The sequence below is a fragment of the Corvus brachyrhynchos genome, unplaced genomic scaffold (genome assembly GCF_000691975.1).
Source record: "Corvus brachyrhynchos isolate BGI_N302 unplaced genomic scaffold, ASM69197v1 scaffold511, whole genome shotgun sequence".
Taxonomy (NCBI): domain Eukaryota; kingdom Metazoa; phylum Chordata; class Aves; order Passeriformes; family Corvidae; genus Corvus; species Corvus brachyrhynchos.
Window position 1 is genome coordinate 183,937 of NW_008236214.1, and position 10,180 is coordinate 194,116.

Below are 10,180 nucleotides of genomic sequence, written 5' to 3' on the forward strand. Positions count from 1 at the left end.
GAGGTTTGGAGTGCCCATCCCTGGAGGTGTCCCAGGAAGGGCTGGAGGTGGCACTCAGTGCTCTGGGCTGGGGACAAGGTGGGCATGGGGCACAGCTGGGCCTGGCTGGGCTGGGAGGGCTTTTCCAGCCTCAGGGATTCTGGGATTCTGTGACAAATGCTTGATTCTCCTCTCTGCATTCCCTGCTGTCAGCTGTGTTCCTCTCTTACCCACCACTCTGAGGAATGGGGGCCTGGGCACTTTTTGGTCTCTGTTGAGCTCAGGGGTTTCCTGGGGTCTGGCCAGCACAACTCTGCCTCATCCAGGCTGCAACCAGAGTGTTTTGGTTGTGGTGATTAGGGAGCCCTTTCTGGAGGCTCCACAGTCCAGCTCTCACAGCAATGCCAGGAGTGGGATGGTCTGACCCTGTGTCACCTGTGAGACCCCACAAAGGCTCCGGCATGTTCCCGGTGTCACTCATGAGATGAAGCAGATCAGCCATTTCTGCCAGAATGTCCTTGTGCCCAGGCTGTGAGGGCAGCCAGCACTTGCCAGTCCCACAGCCTGGCTGGGCTGCAAAGCTCTTTCAGACCTGCCCTGGTCTGAAAGTGGGGAAACCGCTGCTGTGCACCTGGACCTCAGAGCTGTCTCATTTGGAGGGGGTGGTGACCCCGGAGATGTTGGGGAATGGCTCTCCCAGGATCTGGACTCCAATAAATGTTGTGCCCTGCATCAGGGCAGGAGCTGTGGGATCATTCTGGCTGGGGTTGATCCAACCCAAAGTTCCTGATGGAGGGCAGGAGCCATGGGCACTCTCTGGGACCAGGTGTGTTCAGACCCGAATGACTCAGGAGCTGAGATCAACACAGCAACCCAACCAGCAAACTCTGCTCCAGCCATACCAGTAATGCTTCAAAAGAACAGGGGAAGAGACAGATTCATGATTTCAGATCAAAACCCCCCAAAAGTTTTTCACTTTTGCAACACATTTCTTCTTTTCTTTATTTTCCCCTGATTTGATCAAAAGTGGCACCCTGTGACGGGCACAGGGGAAATGAAAGTCTGTTCATTAGAGGCTGTTTGTCTACCAGCGGAGATAACGGAGCTGGGTACAAAAGCTGCTCGTGTCGCTGGGTTTTTTCAATGTCCTCAGAACGTTTGTGTTTGTGTTGGCTTTCTTAGCAAAAAAAAGTGTTTGCACAGAGCAGCCACGTGATTTTTGATAGGAGATGGAGCTGTGAGAAGGAAAATGTGTCAGGAGAGTGTGTTGCTGTGAGCAGCTCTGAGAACAACTGGGCTGCCACCTGGATTTGGCAATATGTGGGGCTTGGGGCAACCTGGGATAGTGGAAGGTGTCCCTGCCCGTGCCAGGGGGTGGAAGGAGATGAGCTTTAAGGTCCCTTCCAGCCCAAACTGTTGTGTGATTCCATGGTTCTCTGGGTCTGTCTGCTCCTTGGGGTTTCCCAGAATGGTTTTATACGATGGCAGAGGCAGTTTTAAACTCGCTGCTCTGCTCCTTGGGTGGATGTGGTGGCCAGGTCAGGAGCAAACTGCCCAGGGAAATGTCCCCAAGTCAATGAATCACCAGCTGAGCCATTCCTGGCCAGGGGCCCGTGCCTAATGGGGCATTAGCCAGCCAAGTAGGGAGATTTATATTTCAAGGTGGTTAAAATGTCAGCTTAATAACTCACACAGGGTGGGAAACCACAGCTCCTTCATATTTTTTTCCCAAATCTGGAGACACCCATTCTTTTTTTAGCTCAGTTCATGGCTTTTGCGAGTGTGTTTGGATTACAAGGACCTTTGCCTGGTAGGAAGGAAGGGAAGGAGGAAGGTTCCCTGCCTGTGACACAGAGTTAGAACGAGATGAGCTTTAATGTCCCTCTCGACCCCAACCGTTCCACAATTCCATGATTCTGTAATTTCAACTGGTGTTTTTCCCCACATAGCACATGCAAGAAGTAAATGAAATCTCAAAAATCTTTGGGAGATACATGGAAGTCACTGCGAAACACTCCTCTGCCCTCACTGAATGTTTCTGTACACGGAGGAGGAGCTGAGCCTGCACCTGGAGCGGAGATGGAGCCTCGGGTTTTTGCCGAGCCAGGCTCTTGGTGTGTGTTTGAGAGGTGAACGCTCTTCAGCGTGTGATTGCTTTGCTGCACCGACAGGGACAAGCTCAGCTTTCGTCACAGACAGAGCCTCGAGTGGGCCAGGTTCAAGTACCCCGTTTGCACTCGGTTTTGTTGCTGTTCACGGACAAGGGCACTTTGTCAGCTGTCCTTCCCCTGCGGAGCGCTGGGCGCAGTGCGTCAGAGCAGCGGAGCTCCAGGACTGGAGTTCTCCCACTTCTCCCATCACAGCCTTGGCAAACGGCGGGATAGAGGCTCCTTGGGAAGGATGGACGGGAGAGGAGGGGTCACCCTCAATGTCAGTGAGCTGCTGGATGCATGGAGCTCACCTGGGATGGATGGGGAGCCGACTGAGAGCTCATGGGTCAGGATGCCCCTGGATCCCTGGAAGTGTTCCAGGCCAGGTTGGATGGAGCTTGGAGCAACCTGGTCTAGTGGAAGGTGTCTGTGCCCATGGCAGGGGGCTGAACAGGATGATTCTATGGTTCTGTGAAATGTTGATTTAATAAAAATCCCACTTCTCAGACAGGCAGATAATAAACAGCACCACCTCCTTGCCTGAAATGAGACGGTAACTCAGCCTTCAGGGGGAAGTTTCGGGTGGCTGGTTTGATCTCATGGATTAGAGATTTCTGCTGGACCCGAAGGTCCCTAACAGCTCCCTGAAGGGTTGTGGCAGTCAGGAGGCTGCAGACTGCAGTTTCCCTGCCCTCACTGCACAGCCTGCTGAGGGTCTCTGCAGGTTTCTGGGAGTCCAATTCTAGTGGTCCAATAAAATCAGAAAGGGGGAAAAAAATCACCTAAGAGGTTCGTATCAGGAATGTCTGTTGATCTCTAGCTCAGAGCTCCCAATTTCCTCTTCACTGGGGTTTCCAAAACATTAAAGCAGTTCTTGGTCCTAAAGCACTTCCAGTCTGGGGCAAGCACAGGGGTAGAGCTCACACCTGATGGACACATCCCTGCCAGCCCAGGCTGGTCCAGGCACAGCCCTGGGAACCCCTTTGGGATCCACGATCAGGAAATGGATTGTGCAGGAGTGACTGGTGCAGGGTGATGAGTGATGGGGCGGTGAGGGCTCACTGAGGTTCCTTCAGGGACAGCCTGAGGGTCTACAGGGCTTGTACAATCAGTGCAGTTAATTAGTGCAGTAGTAGGAAACACCAGGGGAAGTGAACTGGTGCCATCCCCGGTGCCCTTCGGGACATGCTCAGGTGTGAGCACAACCCCTCACCCCGTGGAAGGTGTTCCTGCCCATGGCAGGGAGGTACAATGAAATGGACTTTAAGGTGCCCCCCAGTCCAAACCCTCTGTGATTCTGTGATTCCACAGCTCCTGCAAGTGAGGAATGATGTGATGTGTTGCATTGAGACACATCAGCCCCCAACCAGTCAGGATCCCACCCCCATCCTTCATCGTGGGGGGGACACCTGGGCTGGAGAAGTCTGTGCCCTGCTCTCCATCCCGGTCTGTGCTGCGTGTGCTGCTGCCCTGCTGGGGAGCTGGGCCCTGCTGCTCCCCACAGCGAGGGAGGGCACTCCCCGAGCCCCTGGGCCTCTCCCTGCACGCTGCCCGTGTGGGACCCGCTCTGCCCACAGCCTCTCTGCCCCAAACCCTCGGCCTCACCTCTCTTTCACTGTTTGCCTGGTGCAGATGGCAAGCAAACCTTCCTCAGGTATCTCTGGCTCAGCCAAACTAGGGCAAGAAAAAAAACGGTTCTGACTTAAGTCAGGAAAACCATAAGTGTATGTGCTTAAATTAAATGGAGAAATGGGATTATCAGAGAAATCTGAAACAGCTTCATTTGCCTTTAGATTCAAATAAAATAATGGCAAAGTGAATATGAGACTTGATCAATAGTGTAAAAGGGCAGGAATGTAATTAATGGCAATCAGTGCTCGTTTGGGCATTCAGCTTCTGTGGAGACATGGATTTTCATTTTCTGATGGTTCCACATGGGGTGATAAAGTTACCCAAAGCCTGAAAAAGTTGCCCCAAGGCTGAATGCAACCTGAGTATTTTTTATATTCACAACATTGTGATATAGAGCTCATTATGCCACACAAACAAATTAATAAATAATAAGTAAAGCAGCTGCTGGTGGACTTCGGCCGACTGCAAAACGTCACTCCAATATACGTCTCATTTTCCATATATTCCTGGAGAGGTCCTGCAGGGATTGGCCAGGTGCTGGGTCTGATGTTCTGTGATTGGTATCGGCTGTGTAAACACAAGTATAAAATCATTGCTAATGAGGTTTTCAGCTGATGCAGAGACACTAATTTAATCGAGGTGAGTGCAGCCACCCCCTGGGAGGGGAGTAAGGGCTGCACCAGCGCAGGGGCCCAGCCCCAGTGAGGGGGCCAGGGCAGCTCAGGGGTCTGAGGGAAGGAGTGTCTTGGTGGGGGCACTTGGGTGATGCTTGGCCCCAAATTGAGGGTCTTGGTGTGTCCCTGCAGCCAGTGAGGGGTCCTGGTGGGCAGCACAGGGCCAGTGTCCCTCAGCTTGTTCCCAAATGCTTCACTCCGTGCCCACTTCTGGCTGTGGATGGGGTGACCAGCAGGGCTGGGGTTGTGCTGGCCTCCAGGGGAGGTTCTGCTCCTTCCCCCAGCACTGCCCAGTCCCTGTGGGACACCTCGGCCACTGTCCCAGTACTGTGGGGGTGAGATGAGGGTGGGGAAATCAGGAGGGACCAATACTCGGGTACCACTTTGCTCAGCAGCTACAACAGCTGAGGGCTGTTTCGCAGTCCCTTTTCAACAAAAATGCAAGCAAAACTCCTTGCAGGTACTTTTTGGTGTTATGAAGGGCAAAGGTGGGTGATCACAGCAGTCCTTTGTTGTGAGAGATGAGACTTTGGTCCCAGAGCTGCTGGAAATCAAGACAGGCTCCTTGAGTGTCTGCTGAGGGGATGGGAGGCCATCAGGCGACTTCAGGTGAGCTGTGGGTGCTACCTTGACCTAAGCAGTGTGGCCTTCCCCCTGGGCTGGGACAGGAAGGGGGGGGGCTTTCTCACGAGAACTGTTTCAGCATTTTTGGTGTTAAACACCCTTCTGCCCCCCGCTCTCCTCATTCAGCAAGGCCCTGTTTTGAATCACGGACATCTTTGGATTGTGAGCAACATCTGGAGAGTTCCCTCTGCAGCAGAGTGATGGAGGAACCTGAAACACCTGCCTGGGATCCCAGGTCTCTCTGGACAACGTCAATTACCAGATGCAATGGGAACAAAGTGGGAATTTTCTGTTTCTTCAGTCGAGACTTACATTGTGAAATGGGGTGGGGATGAAGGGAGGCAAATTGAGCTGGGGGAAGAGGAAAGCAGGCTCTCCCTGCTGAGGTGAGGAGGAGTATGCCCTGGTACCGCCTTGAGTGCCTCCACGTGTCCCTTGGAGGGGTGGACTGGCACAGGGCCGCCTGATTTACAGCCCCAGAGCAGGAACTAGAGCAGGTTTCCTGGAGAGCTCGTGTGCTCCATCCTTGGAGATTGTTGAGACTCAAGCCCTTGGCTGACACTGATTGTGCAGGCAATTGGACCCGAGACATCCCTGGGTCCTGCCCAGCCTGGATTGCCCCACAGTTCTGTGCCTGAGCCATTGTTATGGGTTAGGTTGTGTCACGAGTGTTCAAGATCCATCACACTAAAGTTTTGTCCCTTTTTAGGTACAGGAAGTGCAAGGAACAGGCTGTAATGGCAGCTGGCAGTGCCACTGCCCCAGCTCCCGTCACCTGTGTTCTGAGGGGCATCCTTGGCGTGCGGGAGTCTCATCTCTGAGCCCAACCCCTTCCAGAGGTCAGCAGTTTGTGGCTGTTAGGCAGGGATTGCTTCCATGCAGCCTCTCAAGGACTGGGGGGTGACCAGGGGATGTTTTGGCTTGGAATCACACAAGGTGTGACTTGGAAGGGACTTGAAACGCGCCCCATCCCACCCCTGCCATGGCAGGGACACCTTCCCACTGTCCCAGGCTGCTCCAAGCCCCAATGTCCAGCCTGGCCTTGGACACTGCCAGGGATCCAGGGGCAGCCCCAGCTGCTCTGGGCACCCTGTGCCAGGGCCTGCCCACCCTCCCAGGGAACAATTCCTGTCCAATATCCCATCCATCCCTGCCCTCTGGCACTGGGAAGCCACTCCCTGTGTCCTGGCACTTCATTCTTTGCCCAAAGTTCCTCTTGGGCCCTGGTTTGGGGTCAGTCTTTGAAAAGACAGCAAAGAAGTGTGGCGAGGAGGAAGGCAGAACTGACATAATTCCAGCACTGGAGAAAACACTTGTTCTCTACAGGGCACAAAACATTAACTTTTAAAGAGCTGTAGAGGCATCTTCATCATGGAAATACCAGGAGAAAGCATCTGATGCTGAGGATTGTTTAATGCCCTTGAGAAGGATGAATTGGAATGAAGGGAAAATGAAACCAGACTTATTCTGATTAGAAATAAAACCCTTATTTTGAATAATGAGAATAATTAATTAACTGCTGTGAGAGGCTCATGAGAACAGCAGTAGATTTCCCAGCAATTACTATGCCTATTTCTCCATGCCTGTGTGGAGAGGGGAAGGTTTTGGGTGCAAAGTCTGGAGGACTAAGACGCTGTCCTGTTCTCACACCTGGCTTGGACCCCAGCTCTGCGCCTGTGCATGTTTGCAGGGTGATAATCCATGGTGTTTCTGAGCTGTCCCTCTCCATCCTCCTTGGAGGGGCTCTTCTAAGCAAGGACAGATCTTAGAATCACAGAATCTCCTGAGCTGGAAGGGACCCACCAGGATCACCAAAGCCCAGGGAACATCGAAGTCCAAGTCATCAATGTCTCTACAATCCTCCTGTGCTGCCTGAGCCCTGCTGTATTGACCTCCCAGCACCAGCCAGCAGTGTCAATTTTGATCTGTTTTCCCTTAAATCTTCTCCTTTTCACGCAGGACTCTGGGACCCACAGGAGAACGTCATCCAGCGTGGATGTTTTATGGACACAACAATTGTTCGTAGCAGCTCAAAGTTCCCAGAATGGGGTGTAGGGACATGTGGACAACACTGATCACTTTCTGATGGGCAAATATGCATTGAACCAAAATGTCAGAGTCTGAAGGGACTCCACAGTTTTCCAAGACCACCCAGAAGCAGAATTCATGACTGTTTTCCATATGCCTTCCTATGAGCATCACCAGCTATGGTTCTTCCACGAGTGAATAGAAAATCAGTCCCAGGAGCACTGACCAAAGCCCATTTCAGAGAGAGAAGAATTCCCTGTGGGTTTTGAGAAACACTGGTTAAAGGGAATTATTTTAGCTTTAAGTAAGTTGACCTCTGTTGACACATGGGTGCAGCAGGTGCCAGGGCCAACATGAGATGTCAGGAAACAACTTGTTTGCTTCCTCAGTGAGAAATTCCTCCCTGAGTCATGGAATGGTTTGGGTTGGAAGGGACCTTAAATCCCAAACCAGTGCCACCCCTGCTGTAAGCAGGGACACCTCCCACTGTCCCAGGCTGCTCCAAGCCCCAGTGTCCAGCCTGGCCTTGGACACTGCCAGGGATCCAGGGGCAGCCCCAGCTGCTCTGGGCACCCTGTGTCAGGGCCTGCCCACCCTCCCAGGGAACAATTCCTTCCCCATATCCCATCTAAATATTCCCTATTTTAGTTTAAAACTGTTTTTCCTTGTGCTATCTCATCACTTTTCATTGATCTGGAGCCAGAGCTCCACCAGCAGTGCCAGGAGGCTGGTGAGGTCACTGCCACTGCTGTCCCCAGCAGCAACAGGGCTGTTGGTGGCAGTGAGGGGGACACAGGATCAGTTGTGGGGACAGGGAGCAACCTGGCATCGGAGTACTGTCCTGGCTGTGTGTGGCAGTGGATTCTGCCCAAACAGACAAGTGCAGAGCAGCTCTGGGGCTGCGAACACGTGCTGGGGCTTTGGGAGCACTGGCTCCTGGCACGCTCAGGGAACAGGCACCACCCAATCCTTTGGGAGCTGTCAGGGCCTCGAGTCGGAGATATGAGCCAGGCTCTCTGTGAACTGATCAGGAGATTTCTGATGGAAAGAAAACTTCTGCAATTTAGAAAATTGATGTCAGCATCAAATATCCTGAAAGTTGTGAGCCTAAGTCTAAACAAATGGGGGGGTTTGGGTCTGCACCTGGGTTTTTCTGATCCCTCTGTGAACACTGGTTTGCAGATTTTGCAGATGAAATTGAGCAGCAACCTGGGGACCTGAAGACTTCTTTCCATGCAGCACACAAACAAGAAATGAACCATGGGATGCTGAGACACATTTGCCTCCTTTTGGTTTTCTTTTGAAACAAACACAGTTTTTCTCAGCTGGGTAAATATTTGTTCTGCTGACGGTGCCGGAGTGTGTCTGCTCTGGGAACAGGGAATTGAACATGGATGCTGCCGAAATCTGCCATTGCTGGGAGCCCATCAGAGGAGAGGAGTTGAGCCCAGGTGCAGGGCTGGCAGCGGAACCCCAGAAAGACCCAAAGGCTGGCTGGGGTGGGGAGTTCCAGGGTGTTTTACATCCCTGAAGCAAACTTGGCAGGATGGGGGTGTTCACTGAACCAGGAAAGAAGGGTCTGAAGCAGAAAGGGAGGGTCCCTGGGGGTTTTCAGGGGACTTGGCCATGGCAGATTGCAAGTGGCTGGGTGAGGAGGTTGTCTCAAGTGGAAATGGTCCTGGAGTTCCCTGAGCCTGCACTTCCCAAGTCATGATTCTCCTCTGCCCCACAGCTGAGGTCGCCTGGGAACCTCTGCAAATTGAAGGCTGGACCTTTCCATCTGTTCCTTTGTACAATGGCTGAGCTCCAGTGTCCACCCATGTTCCCTGGCACCGGCTCCTTCCCTGGCAGAGGCAGCAGCCTCGGGCAGTTCCAGGCACGTTTCTAACCTGGCCAGAACGGCAGATATCTTCTGCCCAGCGCTCCCCTGGAGAACACAAACTGTTCACTGATAGCTCTGCAGCAGCGATCCTGCAGCTCTCTGGGCCCCCTGTGCCAGCCCTGAGTGCCACACAGCCAGGCACCACCTCGTATTTTGGATTTATTTGGATTAGCAGTCCAAGTGGAGAGTGACTTTTTACAGGGGCAGAGAGAGACAGGGCAAAGGGAATGGCTTTACACCAAAAGAGGTTTGATGTTGGGAGCAAACTCTTCCCTGGGAGGGTGGGCAGGCCCTGGCACAGGGTGCCCAGAGCAGCTGGGGCTGCCCCTGGATCCCTGGCAGTGCCCAAGGCCAGGCTGGACATTGGGGCTTGGAGCAGCCTGGGACAGTGGAAGGTGTCCCTGCCATGGCAGGAGAGTGGAAAGAGATGAGCTTTAAGGTCCATTTCAGCCCAACCCACTCCATGATTCCATGATTCCTGTAATACCTGCAATCCTAACCCAGACTCGGCAGGGTGGCACTCCTGCCTTGGGGCTTCAGGGGTGTTGGATGCTGAGCACCACCACTGCTCCTGTGGAGTAATTGGCTTTATTATGGTCAAAATCTTCCTGTGTTTCTCCATTGGGGGTGGCACCCCACTGCAGGTGGCTGGAGCTTCATTAGTGCTGGAATGACCCAGCCTGCCGGAAATCCTTCCTGCAGATGGAGGGGTTCCAACAGTGAGCATGGTGAGATTCCTGGGGGCTGGAGGGAGGGGTGGTCACCCACTGACCCAGGGCACAGGGTCTGGGCATTAATGGAATCATATCACAGAACGGTTTGGGTTTGGGAGGCACCCTGAATGTCGTCTTGTTTCACTGCCCGGCCATGGGCAGGGATGCCACCCTGCTCCCGTCAATCCAAGGAGGGATCCTAAGCCCCGAACTCTTCCTCCCATCCCCTGGAGCAGCCCAGCCCACAGACCTCCTCTCGCATTCCCGTGGGTAAACTCTTCCAAATTCCTTTTACCAAATTAATCACCAAGAGAGATCTGCACAACAGTAATTATTCAAATCAGGGATTGCTATTTATAGGGATGCGCTCTGTTGTTCGCAGAACGCATCCCGTGCACGCCCGGCTGCTCGGCACTTCCCATGTCAGAATGGTTTGTAGGACTCCTCGCGCCAGCCTGTTTTCCCAAAGTCTGGCTGTGCCTTGCCGTAGCCTGGGGT